Source organism: Tamandua tetradactyla, chromosome 12 (genome assembly GCF_023851605.1).
Source record: "Tamandua tetradactyla isolate mTamTet1 chromosome 12, mTamTet1.pri, whole genome shotgun sequence".
Taxonomy (NCBI): Eukaryota; Metazoa; Chordata; class Mammalia; order Pilosa; family Myrmecophagidae; genus Tamandua; species Tamandua tetradactyla.
Genome location: NC_135338.1, coordinates 26,136,648 through 26,158,205, shown reverse-complemented (window position 1 = coordinate 26,158,205; position 21,558 = coordinate 26,136,648). Strand labels below are relative to the sequence as shown.

General features: G+C 40.0%; 1 protein-coding gene across 7 annotated transcripts in view; it reads right to left on the bottom strand.

Annotated features, from left to right (window-relative positions):
* Window positions 1–21,558, bottom strand: part of RAD51B (RAD51 paralog B) — an 889,743-nt gene that overhangs the window by 220,964 nt on the left and 647,221 nt on the right. The window lies entirely within an intron of this gene.

Here is a 21,558-nt window from a genome sequence, read left to right as displayed (position 1 = left end):
ATAGGCTGTCCTTCTGTGACTATAATCTCCACATCTGGTTCATGTTCTGTGCCAGGAGTGCATGATTCTATCTTTTTACATCTTAAGATGTTTCTATAATATATGACATTTCTAAGCAGAATTGCTATGTTAATATTACAATTGATAATTATATTATTTATCAATGTTATCTCTTCAATGAAAAAATTAAGCACAGAGGATAAACGTGACAGAATCAAAAGAGCTATGCAGGAAGCCAGTTAGTCCACTTTTTTCATTTGTCATGTGATTATGAGATGGGAAGGGAACAATAATCAATGTTAAGATTTAAGAGCACCTATTTTGTGCCAGAAACTGTTCTAAGTGCTTTACGTGAGGAAAATGTCTTAATCATCTCAATAAGAATATAAATTAGATATTCTATTGCTCCCATTTTATAGATGGGGAAACTTGACCCACAGTCATATAGCTGATAAGTGCTGGAGGCAGGATTTGAACTCTGGCAGTCTGATTCCAGCGCCTGTGTTCCAGACTTACTCATGATCTGACAAGCAGCCAGGGCTAGGAGTCCCTCTTCTAGAGATGTCCATGTCAGTAGACCCAGCACTGGATTATGATAATATTCTTAACCAAAGACAGCCCATAAAGTTTTCATGACCTTACCATATACTCATCTTGTTACTGAAACAAAATATTGGAGCAGATAGAAGAATCATGTATTAAGCATTTTTTAAAGTAAAAGATTTTATTATCATTGTTTTTTGAGGTAAGTGACTTTCCCAAGGTCACACACTTAATCATAGGTCATTACTGGTACAACACCCCTTTACATACATCTGTTGAGCTGCCGGACCTATGGTTTCACCTAGAAGACATCATGGGCTCCTTGCCTGAATCCCGAACCTCTGTAACTATAGTTTGTTTTTTTTTTTTTTTGCATGGGCAGGCACCGGAATTGAACCCATGTCTCTGGCATGGCAGGCAAGATCTCTGCCTGCTGAGCCGCTGTGGCCCACCCTGTAATTATAGCTTTTTTTTTAAGACAAAAGATATCACTGTATCTGCTTCACAGCTGCCTTACCTCTAAATTCATAACAACAATAACATAATGTAGAAGCAGCAAGATAAAAAAAATAATAACATATATGGTGGAAAGACTTCTAAAGTATACAAATTTCCTTAAACTGATTATTAAGGGAAAGAAAAGGAGGCTTCCTTCTTTAAAGAGTAAAGTGTCTGCCAGCAGGAACCTAAATCTCATTACTATTCTGTAACTTTTCTTCACTACTGAAAAGTTTTTCTATCTTTCCAGCTTCCCTCTCTATCCAAAGGATACCCCGAGGGCAATCAGAAATGCCACAAGTAGCAAATTCTCACTTCAAAGAAAAAATTTAAAGTAAAACTCTAAACCCACAGTAGTCGCAAAACAACTTTCTATGGCGGAAGGGCAAGTTTTATCTTAAGAGCTCATTTCACAGGGTTGGAAAAGGAGTGAGATGAGAGGGGGAAAGGGTGGGCGCACAGAAGAAAGAGGAGGGGATAAAGGAGGCAGAATCGCTGGCTTTAAAAAGCAACATTGTCCAGAGAGGTGAAAGGGAACAGATGGCCGTGGAAAATGTGGCCCTCAAAGCCCCGAAAAAGGGGGAGACGCTGACAGATCTTGCTGTTTCCCATTGACGCCTGAATGTTCTGGTATGGGGAGCCGAGGCCAGTACAGGGAACAGACCTCTCTTCCCAGAGGCTCACTGGGGCACTGGTGCTAAGGCTTTCTGAAAAAAAGAAAAAAAGAGCAGGCAAAGGGGAGGTGGGGGGACAGGCAGAGGTGGCCCACCAGATGGAAACAACAGCGAACGGCAGAGGGGCATGTAAGCTTCCATAGCTTTCTTTTCTGTTTGCTCAGCCTGAGGAAGGTCAGCCCAGTGCTGATCTTTGCCTTGACAGAGGTGAAGGAAAGGACAGGAGCCCGGGACCAGATTCTCAGCTCTGCCTCCCCTCTCCCCGCCCCCAGCTCTATCTCCCAACTAACCCCCTAACACCCCCACTACACACACACTGGGAGAGGCATGTCTGGGATAAAATAGTTTGTGAGGTGGAAATGAAGAAAATATTCTAAGTACTTTTAGAGGATTGAGATGCTCAAATGACAACAAGAAATCCAGGTCTTCGTAAAAAGTCCAGAGAATATTGCCGAGTAAATCCTATGTTATTTCATGGAGTCTCCAGGCAGAGGAGTGATCCGTCTGAGGAAACACAAAAATAAGTTGGTGGCAGACTCAGGAGGGAATCCTGGGGTTGGTCACAGAACTCTGAGCATACCCCAAAGAGATGCAGAACCGCAAGTGGGACTTGCCAGGCACAATGGGGTGAGAAGAGTGGAGGGCCTCTCTCACGCAGGGTATATTCACATGTGTACGGACGCCAGGCATGTGGATGGGGACTGCCTGCGGGCTCCCACACCGAAGGACAAATCATCACAAAGACACATTAGTGCAGGAATCTCTGGCCAGCTGATGGACCTGTATTCCTAGGAGGGGAAAGCCAGACAATCATTCCCTGCAGCTGGAGGCCTGGAGAGTGGGTGAAGAGGGGAAACTGTTGGCGGAAGCGGGATTACAAAGAGGCTCATAAAGTTTAGGGGACGAAGATACAATCAGTGTAATTTCCTTAATATAACTTTGATCAGGAAAATTATCATTCCATCTGACCCCTTGACCCCTACCTAACCCCTTGAAAGGATGATGATAAAATTCAACCTTGCTTCTGCCCATTAAGGAACGAGCCACATTCTTCCTGACTTGCCCAGTCCTGCCACAGAGAGCTCAAAACATGTCTCCAGTTCTGATTTTTCTCTCTCCTTCCCTGGCCCAGCAAATGAGAGACACCTGAACCCAGGGCTGAGCGTCTTGGAAAAGTGGGGCACCGGTTTGGAAGAACAGATCACCGATCAGAACAATCATTTGGAAACATTCCCATATGTCTTGGCCCCTATAAATATCTCTCATCTAACCCTCTGTAGGAGTACAGAAAGTTAAAAGGGGGCTTTAAATATATTTAGTGACCCGGCAAGTTCACCTTTACCTGGGGCCAGATCTCCATTTCCTCATGAAAGAAGAATGGCACTATAATGGGGGCTATAATGGCAATCAAGCTCCACATATATCTGAATTACTGAGAAAATTCCCATGGAGCGGCACAGTAAAAAAAGATCAGCCATGATAAAGACCTTGCTTTTTATTTCCCTCTTCCATCCAAATTGCTCCCCAGGCGCTTTAGATTTAGAAGCTCCACTAATCAACCTTATAAACAGCAGCCCAGCCATGGCATAGAAATTACTTTGTATAGCTGCTAAGTGAAATTACCCATAGAAGATGCCCAAGGCTTTCACAATCACAACATAACATACCCTCAGTGCAAGAATAGAAGACAGGCACACTTTGACATCCCAATTGAAACTCCAGGCTGAATCCAACATAGAGGATTGTAATTACCTTTCTTAGTTTGACGGTACACTAAAGAAACTGGAGAAGTGGAATACGTATTAAGTCCTCACTAATCCTCCACCTAAATTCAAAGAAAGCCTAGTCCCTGGAATTCATTTCTGAGTATTCTTACTCTCCACTATTGTTAAACAGCTCAATTGTAAGTGCTTCCAGCTAATAATGCTTTCTACTAAGCTCACCCCCTCATCTTTCCCAGAGGCTCAACGCACTTTGCAAATATCATCTCATTATTCCTTATAACATTCACATGAGCCTGATCGGTAGCCGGGTTCATTATCTTCTCCTTACCAATAGGGGAAATAGACAAAGGAAGAAGTGACTTGTTCAAGCCAACAAAGTAGAGGCAGAACTGGAACTAAAACTCAGACATCCTCCTGACTCCAAATGTACACATGTCCTATGTCAGCTAGTAAAGCTGTTCTGCTGACAACACAGTATTTTCTAGCTGTGAGATGTGTTGTAATCAACAGTCCATAGAATCGGGGCACTGGGCTGAAGGAGAAAGGCCATGAGCTGAGATGGCAAGGTCCCACTCAAATGCCCTTAACCAGTTTGGACCAATCACTTCACCTCTGAGTCACAATGTCCTCCTTGGTAAAAGGAAAGGTTTAGCTTAGAGGATCTTAAGGTTTTAGATAATTAGTGAAGTGGGAGTTTCAAAAGAGGGGTTCTATTTTTATTGGCTCTTTGTGACCATCTAGGCCTCATTTCTCTTATAAGACTGAAATAACTTCCTTGTCTCTTTATAGAGTACTCTGTCATCCAGTGTCCAAAAAATGATGGCAAGGAATCAAATTGGTCAGTACTAGGTGGGAAATGGGAAAGGCAGTCCTGGGGCATCAGGGCCGGGCCAAGGACTAAAAAGGTAGAGAACGGAGACAGGAAGGGAGCAGGAAGATATAAGACTGGAAAGGTCATAAAAAGAATGGTCAAGAGTGCATGGGCGGCTAGTTCTTCTAAACCGATGCAAATGTACTAAGACACGATGATCATGCATCTATGTGATGATGTTAAGAATTACTGATTGCATATGTAGAATGGTATGATTTCTAAATGTTGGGTTAATTTCTTTTTTTCCGTTAATTAATAAAAAAAAAAAAAAAGAGTGCATGGGCGGTTCAGTGGTAGAATGCTTGCTGGTGGGAGACCCAGGTTTGATTCCTAGACTATGCACCAAAAAAAAAAAAAAAAAAAAAAAAAAAGAATGGTCAAACAATATTCTGAGCTGTGCCTGGACCCTAATATTTGAATGAATCTATGATGTACTCCAAAGCATAAGAAGTCCCCAAAGAAAGAGAATTTATTTTGCTTTTTTTTAGATACAGGATTCAGCTGCCAACCCAAAATATCAATGTGAACAATGCCCCGATGGACTCGGTAGCGGCAGTTTTCCATTTAAGCAGAATTTCTTTTTTGGGGGGTGGGGTGGGAGGGTGCATAGTCCAGGAATAGAACCTGGGTCTCCAGCATGGAAGGCGAACATTCTACCACTGAACCACCCATGTACCCCACAATTTCATTTTAATGAAGAAACATTGATGTCCCTTCAGGTTAATTAAAACTGGATTTTACAGGTGGTTTCATAGTTTATTATTTTTGTTGCTTGACCAGATATAGTATGGGCTTGAGCAGATAAACCTGAGCCTTTAAAAAACCTGCAGTTTTTACACTTTCTTTTCCTAAATGATACTTTGATAGTCTTCATTTGCTACAAAGAGCATTAGAGAGGGAGGACATTGAGTAAAAATCAACATTTGTTTGCAGGAACAGCAGCCCCCACAACCAGAATAATGACCTTGGAAAGAATTTTGGGTGATGGGTCGATTACAGTGACTGGATATAAAGGACCGACTGTGCAGTCGCCAGAAAGAAACACATTTTTGTAATATCTGAGTTGTTTCTATTGGCCTGATCTTCCTTGTACTCACCATGGGAACTAAGTCAACAAGTTTGCTTGCTTTTCCTTCAGTGATTACAGTGCATTCTTTTCTTTTTTTCTCTCACATACAGGGAAAAAGGAGTAAATAATAGATATCTCCTGAAAGTTAGAGACTCGTTAGTCCAAAAAAACAAAAGGGAATACTCTTATTTTCTCCAAGCCAAGCCAGCTATAAAGGCAACTTGTTACAAGCTCAATTCCATCTGCTTTCACTGAGGACCTCAGTCTGACCTTGTGGAACCTTCTTCTTTCTGGGAAGTTAAAGAATTTTCAGGATTAGCTCAAGTCACAAGGTTGCCAACTGTGACAATCTACAAAGCTCTCTTAGGTAATGATTCAGATTCCCTTTCTGCTCAAGGACAAGATGGGCCCCAATGAGTTGGAAATATTCTCATTTCCTGTACCTAGAGGGTGAGCTGAACCTGGAAGAATTTCAGAAGGGCAAGTTCAGCATTTCTATATATTAAAGATTCAACAACTGATAGATCTGTGATGACAGGAATGTAATTGAACTTCAAAAGTGGGGATTAAGAGGTCATCAGAAGAAAGTTTAAAAAGACTACCAAAAAGTTGGGCAGACCACGGTGGCTTAGCAGGCAGAGTCCTCATCTGCCATGCTGGAGTCCGGGGTTCAGTTCCCGGTGCTTGCCCATGAGAAAAAAAAAAAAAAAAAAAAAGACTACCAAGAAAGAAAAGAATGAAGGAAGGAAGGATGAAACCATACAGATTTAATAACAATTGATCTCAAATGCCTGAATCAGGAGGAAGGCATCCTCTAAACATCTCCCGAGCTTTTGAATTCTCCAGTAGAAGACCAAGTTTCCTATGCTGATCAGACAAAATATCAAATCCCTCTCACCATCACAATCCCAAGGGAGAGAAGGGGAAGCATGACTCAATACTCTCAGCTGGTTGACAGGACCATTAATACACTGGCGGCAGTAGATTAGTGCAGGCAGCCTAGATAGCCTGGAAAAGAGTAAAACCTTAGATCCTACCAGGGTCTGCACTAGTTTACTGCAGTCTAAAGGGCCCCAATAACTCCTCAGACATTGTCTTTTTCTGTGTTTCCTAAATAGTACAGACATCTCAGTAATAGACTGAATGCTAAAGTAAGCTTCCAACTTGGTTCTGTGAGTAACTCAATCTGTGACTTCTTTAAGTCTCAGTCTCCCCATTTCACACACGGGAGTAGGACTAGTGGTCCTCGAACATCTCTTCTATCTCTAGATGCCCCACTACTACTGCAACTCTGCAGTGATAGGCCCCAGCATTTTTCCCAGCCATGGTATATTCTCTCTCTTTAGGTTTCATTCAATGCTTGCTTTTCTTTCAGTGATTACAGGGTCTCTGGTAGTCAGTATCTGAAGACTCTCAGGTCATGAATTCAGGCTTCACTGGCCAACAGAAAAATTTACTTGTCTCACCCCTGCAGGGTTAGGTCAGAATACTAGTGTTCCCGGTGACCTCACTCAGGAAAACCCACTGGCATATCCAATAGATACAATAAAGAATGGATATGGATAAAGACTTCAAATGGGAAGATGTAGCATGTGGACTAAAACTACAACAGGCTAAGTTCCCAGTGTGAACATTTAGGAAATAAATGATCAGTATTTCAAGGCTTAGATTTTCCACTACCCATGATTTGCAGTATAGTTATGACCCAGCTCAGCAACTATATCCATAACAATGGATTTTCACAATGTTAGTTAAAAAAATTTTAAGAACAGTCAGCAACTCCAGTGAGCCTTTCTTTCAAGGACTCCAACATGTTATGTAACTATTAGTCCTTATGATCCCAAACAGATGTGGAGATGAGGCTCTTCATTTGAAAAATAAATATTTTACAGATTTATCTCAGGTTATAGATTAAGCCAAGATTTGAACACAGACGCCAACAAGCTATTTATCTGGGTTTTGAAGGGGTTATACATTATCAGAGTATCTTAAAATAGTAGAGAAAAATTCAGAACATTCATTAAGAAATAAGAGGACCAAGTTGATCTGGAGTGTCTCTGGTAACTCAGTGGTCCATTCGCTTACTACCTTTATTCCAAAGTCTTCTGGAAACCTGGCCAGTCTGGACCAAATCTAGATATATCAAAATGACTAACAAATTCCAATGTGGGTTTCTAGTTTTTTTAAAAAGTAAATTTTCACTTTTCTGTATCACCTTTCAGATCAATTCAGATATGGTCTCCTTACGCTAGACCAACATTTAGAATAATTTGGTAGATCTGAGATATTAAATTAAAGAGGAAAATCATAAAAAAATCACATAAGTATTAATACACATAAAATAGCTAGAATTGCATATATTAATATTTCACATTTTGTTACTATGATTGGATTATAATTTTTATTTTCCTTTCCAGTTATCTATGTTTTCAATTGGTACATTCAAGAACATGGATAAATTTCATAAATAAAATGTTGAGCAAAAGAAATCAGTACCAAAGAGAACATATAGTATGACTCCATTTATTTAAAGTTCAAAAACAGGCAAAGCCAATCTATGGATGGTACAAGTCCAGATATTGGTTCCCTTTGGGGGTGCTAATGACATAAGAGGGAACTTGTGAGGCATCGTTCATGTTATGTTTCTTAACCTGAATGCTGGTTATACGTGTGTTCACCGAGAATGTTCATGAAGCTGTACATTTATGATGTATATACACTTTCCTGTTTGTATGTGTATATCATTTAAAAAGTTACTTAAATTAAAAACAAAATAAAACTGAATTCAGAGGCTTCCTCACATACACCTTCCAGAGGTCTACAGGAGAGATTATTTTGGGGAGAGGGGGTAGGGGGTAAAGGTACTATTTCAAACTGCATTTTCAATTGTATGATTGTCTCCTTTGAGTGGTGGCAGTGATGGAGAGATAATATCTCCCTAGGCTCCATCTCTGAGAAAGGGGCTGTAGAACCAGCTCTAGGAAAAAGAAGATAGCAGGAAGAGAAACACAAATTTACATCAGTGAAGGGGTCTTTACTTGTGAATATCAACATCTCCTTTGGCAATATCCCTATTCGTGGTGATCTCTGGAAATCCAAGCCTTCATTAGACTCAGGCTAACTATGAGAGTTGATGATTCAGCCTGACCAGCTGCAGCCACTGGGTATATAAACACACTTTCAAAATGAAGAAACTGTTCCAGCTCAAGTAGAAGTTACCATGAATGGTAAAGGGGAGCGAAAGGATGGAGTAGGATGATATACATTTGATTGGTGATAAGTGTTTCCAACTGTCCCTCCAGCGTTCCTTAATTAAGTTAACTCAGACTAACTAATGCATGGGGAGATGTGTGTCGCTGTAGATGTTGGTAAAAGGACCTACAACAGCACTATCACTATCCAACAGAAATAAAATGTGAGCCACATATGCAATTTAAAACTTTCTAGTAGCTACAAAATAAAAATGAAAAGAAACAGAGGAAATAAATTTTAGTCATGTATTTTACTTAGCCCAATATCTCCAAAACATTCCATAATGTAATCAATGTGAAAATTAGTAATATGATATTTTACTCTTTTTGTGTTTGAAACCCATTGTGTGTTTTACATTTATAGCACATTTCAAGCAACTGTTCAATATCTACATGTGGCTAGTGGCTATTGTATCAGATATTGAAGGCCTAGAAGGATACTAATTTGGTGGAGGTTTACCAGAAAAGTTGAACAGTGTGTGTGTGTGTGTGTGTGTGTGTGTGTGTGTGTGTGTGTGTAGGAAAGCATGATACAGAATGGCTAACTTGATGGTATTTAATACCAGTTTCATCTGTTCCTGAAGACAGATGTGCCCCAGCCCTTGGTTTCTATATTCCAGTATCTTTATGACAATTTCCACTTTGTGCTTAAGATACCTTGAATATGGTTTCTGTCATATGCACCCAAAAGAGTCTTAACTAATAGAGTTAGATATAGAGAAAATATGCCCATGGGTATACTCAGCTTTTGAGGCACAGTGCCTATCAAATAGCAGACACTAACTCTGCATTGTTGAATCATTAAACTAAGAAATAAAGTTATCAACAAAAATGTACTACCATTTTATTCTGAAGGTTTTTATGTCACTTGCTTTAGGTTGCACAATCAATTTGTACATCCCTTTTGAGAACAAATGAACCAAAGTCTAGTTCCAACTTGAAGAATTCCAGGTGCATTTTGGCTGTAAATTCTGAATCAAACAGAAGTTTAACAAGGTGCAGGCGCTATGAGTTACCTGGATACTATCCATCTGAGACTGCTGCAATGTAAAAGAAATTAAAATAACAGCCTTTCTATCAGCCAACATACCTCCTGCTTCATCTCAGGGTTTGTCTTTCTGCCAACACACATTTATTTCTGTGTGCCTTCAGTTAAACGTGGAACTGGAGTTGCAGAGGAATGAGTTGATCATTTAATTTCAGGGTGGGAAAAGCAGCAGCCAAACCTGACACCATAACCCAAATCACCTCGTGATTTAAATACCATTGTTAAGTTTGGCTTTTCAGCATTGTTTTTCATTTTGCTCTATTAGGTCCAGACCTGCATGGGAAAAGCGATATCAATGAACGTAGGGTTTCATCTCAATTCCAATTTATCCAAGTCACAAACCATCCTTTGAGTATCCTAAAATGCATATGCTACCCCTTCTAAGTTCCTGGGATATCTTCACAGGTGGCTTAGTTAGTGTGAGTAAGTTGGAAAAGCAGAACCAAATAAGAGATGGAAACCATCACCCACTGCTCAAAGGGAAACTCTTCCTGGTACTAGAGAGATACTGAAGTCCATTAAGAGGACCTCTTGCTCAACTTTCAGAGCCTCTGATGTTAAAGGAATATGCAATCCAGAGGGACTGGAGGAGATAGGAAAGGCCAACAGAGTAGTAGGCAGTATCAGGGCAGAAACAGAAAGGACCAAAAAGAGCAAGCTCTTGGTCATCTCCTGCTGTTGAAATTCCTGGAAGGCTCTGCATGTACTGACTGGGGGAGGAAATTTGCAGAACTAGCTGTAACTCCTGACATCCAGAGAGGTATAAGATATTCAGTGGTGCTTTACAGCAAGGAGAAGAATGGGGAATGGTACATTACTGAAACATTGGTATGAGTCATAGACTTGTAAATGTCTCTATATCCTGCACTGCTCATTCAGCATTTGAGTCAGGAACATAACCCGATTGTTGGTGGAACTGTTCCTGATTTGCATTGGTTGAAAGGGTTGAGAAGGTCAAAGAACGCTTAACCTCTAATATTTGAATTTTCTGCTCATCGTAATTATAAGTGGGAGAGATGCTTAAACAGATGGAGCCCCAAGCAGAAAAGCAGGACTTCTGGGTTCTGCCAATAGCTCATGTGTGACCTTATGTAAGTCCCTGCTTTTATCTCACAGTTTCCACTTATAAAAAAGGTAGCAACAAAAACCTCCAAATGATACTGCCTTAAATGTTGATGAAATCATGTCTGAAGATTCTGCGAACTCTGGAAAGGGTGCTGGGGAAATGAAGCAGATGAAATGATTAAGGGACATCTTAAATGACTAAGGTAAATGGCTAACAGCAGACTCTGGAGCCAGTCTCTGGGTTTGAATTCCAGCCCTGCTACGTATTAGCTGTTTGTCTTTGGACAAACTACTTAAACATCCTGTACCTGAGTTTTTTTTATCTGTAAATTGTAGACATTAATAGTACTTACCTAATAGGTAACATTAAAAGAGTTAATATAAGTTAAATGTCCTAGAGCATTGCCTGGAACATATATAAATATTAGCAAATTTTACTATTAATAAGTACTGCCTGCTTTTATTTTTAGAACTGGAAAAGACTTTACAAAATATCTCGTCCTTCTCAGCAAATACCCTTTCACAGAGAAGGAAACTGAGGGCTGGAAAGGTAAGAATAAATCAACGGAAATAATTTGCATATCCTAGCTACCTCATCAGCACAATGACATTTCTGTACAACTATTCTCAGAAAATAAGTGTCATCTTTGGATGTTCTTAGAGCTAGGCTAGGACCAGAAGTAAGATATACCCATCTGGGAATAGTTCTGCGGAACAAATTAGAACTTGCTCATTGGTTTCTATTCACCTGATGGACTCTTCTTTCTATAGAAAGATGTGAGAGCACTTGGCTGGTGGGACACAGTGCCATCAAACTTCCAAGGCAGTCAATCTGACAATTGCCAGTTGCCTTGAGGCGGTTCTGGGAGGGAAGGGGTTAAAATGAAAGGACAAAATCTATCCATATTGGCTAGAAGAGACTTTTGGAAAGAATGAGCTAAGTCCAGAGGCTTCCATTTCTGTGAATTGGGCTGGAGGGCAGCTTCACCTTTATGTGATGCAGCAAAGAAGGGTGGCAAGCCTGGCAAGCTTCCCACTGCAAAAAGGCTGTGACCCAGTTGACAGGAGAGTCAGGCTGAGCAGTCCCACTATTCCCTTGAGATCTGGCTCCAGCTCAGAGCCAGGGGAAGTGGGGATTAACACAATGTGGTGTCCGAGCTAATGAGTTAGCAAAACAGAGACAGATGGCAACTGCAGTAACTTAACTCGCCCTTCTCTGTTTGCAATTCACTCCCACAAGCTTCTCCTCTGTCCTCACACTATCTAACTCTGCCCAGCACTCTCGATCTATCCCAGAAGATCCTGGCCACAGAGAAATCACCCTGCATGAAAAGGAGCTATAATACTACTTTCTAAACACAACTGATTCCCTTATTTGGAGTGTGGTGGTGGGGAGGAGGTATTTCAGACAGCTTTGAAAAGATACTTCTATTTCTAGAGGGAAAGCAAATTTATGTATATTGAATTCCTGTTATTTTATGTACTTGAGATAAAATTCCGCATAATAACTGTGTAAATAAAAGGTGTACAGCTGCATAAAAGAATGCTCAAAAGGTGTATGACTTATAAAACAAGAAGGAATTTTTATTCTGACCCTAAACAAGTTTGATTTAGTAGGCTCTATAGCCTATGAAACAGTTTCTTTCACAGGCATTAGTGTGATAACTAATGTGGGTGCTTGCTTGGACCAGACACACAACTAGGCATCTTTGGGAGGTCAAAGACTGCTTAACAAATGATCTACCACCCTGTGCCTCTTTCACTTTTTTTTTCAATTTCTTTCCAGTGGTCATTGTTTCGAGGCAGAATTACTGTGCCAGCTGCTAACAATAAGGCTCCCTTGGCACTGAGGCCAGCCGGGAAGGACATAGCCATGTTGGAAAATGCTGCTTGATACTTTGAAAGTTGGTTTATTTTTGTAATCTCCTTAGCAGGAAAAAAAAAAAAGAAAAAAATCCAACAGGAATAGAAGATTTTCAGGAAGAGAAAGTTAAAAAAAAAAGTAAACACTTTTTTTCCCTCTATTCTGCCTAGGAATTCAATGAGGTAAGAAGAAACTTTTTAAAAAAGTATTAAGTTAAACTTCATTGTTGCAAATGGGTGTTCCTTTTGCAAAGTGAAAAGCTGTCTCCTGAGAAGAAACTTAAGTGGTTACTGAATTATTAAATTGAACTTGTATCTAGGGATAAAGGATAAATTCTAAGCAGAATGTGTACTTCCCAACCCCAACCCCAACCCCCAATTTCTCTGCTCAGTGATGCTCTCATTGGTTTCCCACTCACTTCTATCCTTTAGAATGGGGCCTTGGGATTGACAAATAGTTAAGAGTGATCAGTTGTAAAAATCTTCAGCTTACTAACTAACAGGGTCAACTTTAGACTAAATAATGTCCAGGGGATTATTTATATTCTTGATCGTGATAAAGAGCCTGGTAATGAGAGACAGCAAAATGTGCTGGTGGAGACCTTGACCAGTAAGTGCTGGGAATAACACTCTGAGGGAACCAAATACAACCTTCTGGAAAGTGGAATTTCATTGTGGATGTTGTCACTTGCTGCTGATAGGCATGCACACACTTTCCCACCCCAAAAGCCAGTTGCCTTTCATGTGATGTAACTAGTCACAGCCTTCTTGTTCAAAGAGGCAATATCCTAAAGAAGTAAAATTGATAAATGATCAGCATAGAGAAGCTACATTTCCTCCAATGTGTTTATCTGTTTTGTGCTCCACAGTATTTCTCAGCCTTAGAATGGTTGACATTTTGGCCTGGATTCTTGGTTTTGGAAGGTTGTCCTATACATTGTAGGATGCTTAGCAGCATTCCTGTACAGAGGCCAGTAGCACCCATCCCCCTGGTTGTGACTACTGATGATGACGTCAAACATTGTCAAAATGTCTTCTCCATAGAGAACCACGCTAGACTAGTACACGTGGTGGAGCTGAAATTATGAAAATGCTTGAATGAGGGATGTTACGATCTTATGGTTGATACTTTGAAAAGTCAAATAATTAGCTTGTAAAATATATTTTTACTTCATTTAATAAGAATCAAACTCTTATGTATCCAAAGAGATCAAAATATTGAAGGAGAATTATTACCAAATTATAAGAAGCATTGGTTTCTCCTTCTAATGGGAGAAATTTAAAAGCAAATTAAGAATTAACTGGTCTTTTCAATTATGGTTTTGTATCTAGAAAGAGGGATTAGAGTAAACTAAAGCAATACAGTGAACATTGGCAAGTTTACATGGTATCAGAGAAAGAACAGTGGTCTAAGTCTGAAGGAGGCTGGGCTTAGTTGGGTCAAAGAAAGGCATGTGACACTGTGCTAGTGACTTAACTTAATAAAAGGTTTTTTATACTTCTCCCTAAGGCTCCTTTCAGCTTTCCATGTCATCTTCGTATCCCAGGAGGCTACGAACTTAACATCAGAAGGAAACATCTCTAAAGTTGTTTTCAGAGCAGCCAAGATGAATTTGTGTTGTCCAACCAGTGATATGGCTGGTCCAAGTTGAAGCCAGATAAGGGAATGCAACCTCAAAATGTTGACTTTATTAGCATAGGTAGAATTTAATGAATGTTTCATATGTTCTAAGTCCTTGTGGGGAGGTACTGTTTTCTCATGTAGACTTAACAGAGAGTCCAATGTAGTGCCATCTATAATAGATGTTTTTTGAATGACTGAACAAACAAATAATTTGTATTTTAGTTTTTATTTGCACTAGAAAAGGAATGTTTAGGGTAGGGTCCTTGTTTTTTGAGTTAAAAGTAGGAAGACCATTCTGCCCTCCCAAAAAATAACTCTTGGTGCTGATGTCGAAGTTAAAACCTTCAGGGAGATCAGTGGAAATATTTTTGGTCAGTACAACTGGGGTGGGGGTGCTACTGGTATCTACCTGGGGCAGAAGCTGGGGATTTTGTTCTACAATGCACAGAACAGTCATCTACAACTAAGAATTATCTGACCCAAAATGTCAATAGTGTCCAGGTTGAGAAACCATGGGTTAGATAAACTACTGACTAGTTTATCCATGGTCTAGACTGATGACTTTACAGTATGCCCATCTGGAGCTAAATGAATTGACTTGATCTTAGAATGGGTTTTCTGCCCATCTTAGTTCTTGGTCTTCCTAGATCTTCTCTCTCTATACCCATTTCCCTTGAACTTCTTAATCTCAGGTCTTATTTTATATGGATTTTGCATCCACCGGTTACAAATCTGACAGTTTCAAAAACAACCTGTAGGTAAATGTAGGATGGAGTCAGTGGAAACAATGGTCATGGCCCCATGTCCTTGAAGGAGAGGTCTTGAGTAGACAGAAACAGAGCTAAAGCTGGTTCCTCCTGAAAAAGAACAAGTGGAAAGGGTGCTGAGTAGAGACCCAACTGGTGATTTCCAGGCTAATCCAATCTATTTATCACACACTGTTATCAACCAAGGGGAAGTGGTTTTAGAATCTAATTATACAGGAACTTTATAATCTCCATATATCATTCTTTGGCTTTTTAACAAAAACTTACCATAATTAACTTAGGAAAATTGGGAAATAAATCAATAGATGCTTTAAGTGAAGTTCATATTAATAAAATTCTTCTGAGAAACAGGTAAAAAATATATTTCTCAGGGAAAACCACCTGTGAAATAGAAAGACTGGCATCCTGGTGAATCTGATTCTAATTAGTTAACTAGCTGTGTGACTCTGAGATGGTGTTACTGTCATTGAGACCTGTTTCCTCGTCTGTAATATTACCTCCAATAGCTAAATTTAATGATGAATAAGAGGAATGATAGATTACATAGGAAATGGGGAAAGATGAGCGATTTGGAATAAACAAAAAACTGATTTCCATGGTCTGGTCTGATGGCTCTATAGTATGCCCTTTTAATTTTGAAGGCTATCAAGTAAATGCTGATTAAGGGTGCTTACTCTATTGATCAGATCTACTTAGAGTGATTGAAGTGCCCACCTCACTTATTTTTACAAGACTGGAGTCACCACTCTTTCAAACTAACGTTTGCATTGTGTTGGTTTATACAAAGGACAGCCTTGACAAAGGCAAAACTAGAAGACAGTTGTCCTCCTGCAACCCAAATATTCTAGCCTAACACTAAAATAGTGAGAACCCTGAGATTGCAACAAAAGAAGAGGGATTAAATTTTCACTAAAATGACACGGGGGGTGGTGATGCCAGTTCTGAGTGAGTTATGGCATAGGCACAGCTTAGAGACTTGACTCTCCCTGAGACTGTAAAAACCAGTGATTCTTACTCCCCCCCAGCCCATTTTTCTGTGAAGAATTACATATTATATGATTAAATACTTTTAATTATACACATATACTGATATCCTAAAGAAACTGATGAAAATGACCTGGCAGAAAACAGGTATATATTAATTCTAACCGTCTCAGGCCCACTGGGGCACTAACTACAACCCTTGGCTTTTACTCACCAAGTGAGATGTCACTCTAAGACCATGTGTGTGGTCAGTCAATCATGTGTGTTTCTGTTTGGCTGGGTGAATACGCTCTGCAATTTCACTTTGGTTCCCTCACATTCTTAGCTTTAAAAGATGACCAACAACCCCTGTCAGAGAGGGATAATTAGGGGAGAAAGAAGCCTTTTCATTGGCCAAGTGGAGCCACATAATTTTACGTAAGTTCCCAGAAGCTACTTAGAAGCACACTTTAAGCACAGGAACATCTCCAGAACACTGGGGCTTTGAGAAAGAGGCAATTAAAGAGAATGACAGTAAAATCAAAGCTTGGAATTTCAGGAAGTGGCTCCAGGAACAATAAGCATATAAAAATGAAGTGGAATCACTTTTTCCAGGCAACTCACTTTCATAGACAATGCAATCATATGACAATAACTAGTAATTTATGAGTATGTAAGCATTTATGAGTTCATGAGCCATCAACAGCAGAAGAGGGTGAGTGGATCCCTTTATGACCAGCAGCATCCCTCTTTGCCCTGCTATAACTGTACCATACCCATGGGAACCTAGTTTACCAGCCCAACAAGTGCTGCCTTGATTAAATGTGATGTCCCTGGTCACTAACAGTTCTCTTGGGAAGTAAAGGGACAGTAGCCAAACCACACCATAAGTGGAGCAGACAAAACATTTCTCTCCTTTCCGTTAAGACATATCCTGACCACAGAAATTGCCCATGTACCAACTCTTCTGCTCTCCACCCCAATCTTCTCATTTGGTTACATTTATCTGCCTTTCCACTTACTCTTCACATACTTCCATCATTTTTCTTTCCTCCCTAAGGCAGGTGTGAACATTTCACTCTACTCCAGGCAAACAAAGTTTTCTTTTTCTCATGTCCACACTATGTCCCATATCCATACTGAGGTCTAGGGAACTGAGCATAGACAGGAAGGTAGATGAAGTCAGAAAGAGGACTTATTCTGCTGGCTTTTCAGTGTACATTTCTCTCCTAGTGATCCTGTTCTTTTCTCCTTAGAGTACTTGGCAGTCACTATACATATTCTATTGACTCAGAACTTGAAAAAAAAATGTTGGCAAATATCTGTGCCACAAACAATATTTCCAATTTAAAAATTTTAATCAGCGGGGTGACTTTTTTTTTTAGATCCATTTATCTACTTATCATTCAATAAATATTTATTGAGTAACTTCTATGAACCAGGAACTGGGCTGGGTGAGACCAGCCAGGTCTTTCAGTAAATAATGACATGTGACTTATGTCAGGATGAACAAGCCTAGCAATGTTGGTCTGACCTTGAATGAGAAGCTCCATTTATTATTTTCTGGAACAAATCACAGCATAGCCAATAATAGGTACCCAATATATAGTGCTGTTACTGGATGAGAAAGCATTGTTGGGAAGAACAAGTAGACTGAGTCAGAAGGTATGGAGCACCCTCTCTGGGTTTGAGTATCCTCATCTACAAAATACGGATCACACTATCTGATTCTTTACCTGATGAGTTTGCAGTGAGAATCAGAAGAGTATATATGAAAGCCTACTTAAACTATAAAAGCAAAATTCATACATAAATTATTGTTTTGATTGTTCAGTCTTAGGGCTACAGGTAAGAGCAGTGTATCTCTTCACTTCAACCAACACAGAAGCCTTTAGAGGAAGGTGGTTTCAAATAATCAGATCAGTCACCAACAAATGAAATCATGTGTGTCTTAAAAAGGGAAGGGAAGTAGCTAGTGGGAGAAATATGCTCTTTATAATTTAATATATAGTGACTAAAAACAGAAACTATTTCAGTTATAGAAACAAAAGAAGCTTATATGCTAAAGGACTTAAACATATTGAAGTGGTCCAAAAGTAATTAGGTCAAGTAGGATGAGGATAAAAATATTAGAACTGATATTTGTCCCACCTCTATATCTAGTTTATGAATACAGGGAAACCAATCAGTGTTTCTTAAACTGGAGTGATGTATATATAGCTTTTAAAGGGGAAAAAATCAGCTGTGACACCCAAAACACACTGATTTTCACACTTTTGGAGACCTTAGACTGAGGCTAGGTGTCTTTAGAGTGAGTTTCAGAATCACCAATTTAAGAAACAATTTATTTTTGGAAAATGTCTTTCAGTTGCAAAGTACTGTCTCCTAACTTTTTAAAAATATATACCTTAAAAAAAAATCTTCTAGATCTTGCAGATCCCAAGAATCCACAGCCTCCAATGTGAGGAATACCCATTTTTGTCCCACGCCGCCCTTCTGTGAATGAAGGAACTCGGGCCTATGTAGCAAAATGACTTCCCTAAACTACACAGATGGCTATTAGCAAAGGCCAGCCATAAGCCCAGGTCACCTGATTTCTAGAGCAGAGCTTTTTCCTTCTTTAGACAAGGCCTCCTCTGTTTGTGGCAGAGCTCACTATCTGCCTCAGACAGACACTGGTATTGTATTAGCCGGGAGACAGGGAAGCAGATGGAGGGGAGAAGGTTTGAAGGGGAGGTGATGTGGGTGTGGCCGATGTAGAACATCATTGCAGCTGGGCTGGCAATTTGAAAAGGAAGTATTTCCAAGGCAGGATTCTTTTGCTCACCATTGAAACAAAGAAACTTTGGGTGGAAAACACAAGCCGTTTTAATAGCAGTAGCGTTTCTGCCCAACAAGTTTGGGCAGAAAAGTAGGAAGAATATCGACTTGAACTAAAAACAGGAGAGGAACTGCAGTAGGTATGAGGTTATAATTCAGGGTGGCCAATTTAATCAGCTCATATTCATTAAACACCCACATACACATGGTGCTTTATAACAAACCCCTTCCCTCACTCTGAAGCATCCACAGGTCTGTTTTAAATGGGCCACCCTGTACATGTTGGGAATCTGGCCAGGGTGTTAAGGCAACTGCTTCCTTTCTTAAGGAAAATAGGGTAAGTTTCTAGCAACCACAAATAAAGGTTAAATCCTTTAGTTTTACATCCCATCTGAAAGCTGGGAAAGACTTTGGGAATCTGTTTTTCAAGAATCTCCTTGCAAAACTCAATAATATATTAAGCCCCTCCATTTCAAACAAGTAACATCATATACTCTCTTCATTCCCAGACTTTTATCCTGCAATTTTCCGGGGTGCATTCCCCTCTTTATTGGATCTGAACTTCAGGCTTTATGAATATTCCCACGTAATGATTAAAGCATTATGACCCCTGAGTTACATATAATTAGCCAATCAATGACTTTAGTCACTTCCAGCCCTTGGATAATGAACTCATTGTAACTACAGAAAGCATGTTCTTACCATTGCCTATTTAAACTGCCAAGAACATTTTTAGCCTTCCAAATTTATCAAGTGCATTTTGATTGCATTCTGATGAGAGGACTGACCAGGCCTGCTCTCCTGAGGTTCTCCAGGGACTTGGGCTTAGCAAGCTTCTGGCACTAGGTGGTCCCTAAACACCAGGAAGCAGTGACGCATAAGCCAATTCACTTGGGTCCCCACCCAACTGTGCTGGCAGGTGCTGCGACTTTTCCAAGAAATATCTGAAACTTTCAAAGATTGTGGTCCACACAGGAGGGCATCAGATCATCAGAAAAGACTAAAAAGTACCTTGTCAGCAGAACATTCTCCAATAATTTTCTCATTCTTACATGATATTCACTAGAAGATCCCAGGAAGCTCGAGACAAGAATAATAACAGTTTAGAGTACAAAGTGCATAGTAGATGCTCAACTAACTGCTGCTGGGTGACTGGTTATTTTTTGGTTTTGTTTTTTAATTTGGATTATTTCAAAGTATGGCTTAGGTAAGTGAGATGGGTTCAAGAGGTAGAGCATACATTTTTTTTTTTTTAAATCTTGTTTGCAGTAGCTCTGTATGCCTCCAAAGATAGGCATTTTTCAAGACAAGTAAGGGAACAGTCCTTAGAGCTGTATAATAAAAAAGTCTACTTTAACAATACCCTTACTTTTTACAAAATCCTAGGTGGCCTCAACAGCTTTGCCTTGAATGAGTAAACAGGGTAGCTTATGTGACATCCCTCTGGTTCAGGAGTAAGTCTGGGGCCCTTGGATCCCTAAGAGTCCTATAGCTGAAAAAAAATGAAGCATTATCAGTATTCTGAATTCTCTTATACAATCTCTTCCCAATAACATCATCTTCTCTCCCATCCAGAATTAACTTTTATTCTAAACTTGTTTATTTTCATTCAAGCTATTTTCAGCATCTCAAAAGCCCTATTGAAAAAACAGGCTGATACAGGACAAGGTTCCTGTGGTAGTTAGATTCAGTTGTCAACTTGGCCAGGTGAAGGCACCTAGTTCTGTTGCTGTGGACATGAGTTAATGGTACATGAACCTCATCTGTTGCTTATTATATCCGCAGTCAGCTAGGAGGCGTGCCTGCTGCAATGAATGAGGTTTGATTTAATTGGCTGGTGCTTAAATGAGAGAGCTCAACATAGCACAGCCCAAGCAGCTCAGCACACCTCATCTCAGCATTTGCAGCTCAGCCCAGGCCTTTGGAGATGCAGAAAGGAATCACCCTGGGGAAAGTTGTTGGAACCCAGAGGCCTGGAGAGAAGGCCAGCAGAGACCATCCTGTGCCTTCCCACATAAGAAAGAATCTCAGCTGAAAGTTAGCTGCCTTTCCTCTGAAGAACAAAATAAATCCCCTTTTATTAAAAGCCAGTCCATCTCTGGTGTGTTGCATTCTGGCAGCTAGAAACTAGAACAGCTCTCTAGTTAATACAAGGGACAAATTTCATTTATTTTTCAGGGGGAACTGAATTAGTTAATTCCTTAATGAATTCTACACATGTTTCTTGAATGCCTGCTATGTATCTAGCAAAGGCTTAGGGACTGGGGAAGCAACCATGAAGAAGACAGATGAGATATGGTTCCTGTCCTCATGGAGCTTACAGCCTTGAGCAGGAAAGAATTAGCTGTAATTAAGAAAAGAGCTCTGCGGGTCAGGGGTACCATGGGAGGTGCCACTTGAAGGCCACAATGCAGGAATGTTTGTGGTCTGGGAAGGTGCCCCTGGGAAAGCACCATGGGAGGAAGCTCTAAGGCAGGTGCTTTGATAAAACGGCAATAGGCATCTATAGGACAATGAAATCATTATTTAACAGTTACAATTTATTTACTAGGTCCAACTCCCCAAAAAAACTTTTAAAAATATAATAAAAGGCAAAAAGTTTAGAAACCACTGCTCTGGAGTGAACCACTAGCCACTGGAGCTGGGACAGGGGAATGAGAGTGTTAAGAAAAGTTGACTTTATCACCACATGCTGAGAGATTAAAGATGATCCTCTCCCACTGCTCCTGAGGTGTTACTTCCCGAGATCAAGCAGCAGGCGATTCCCAGGTTTAAATA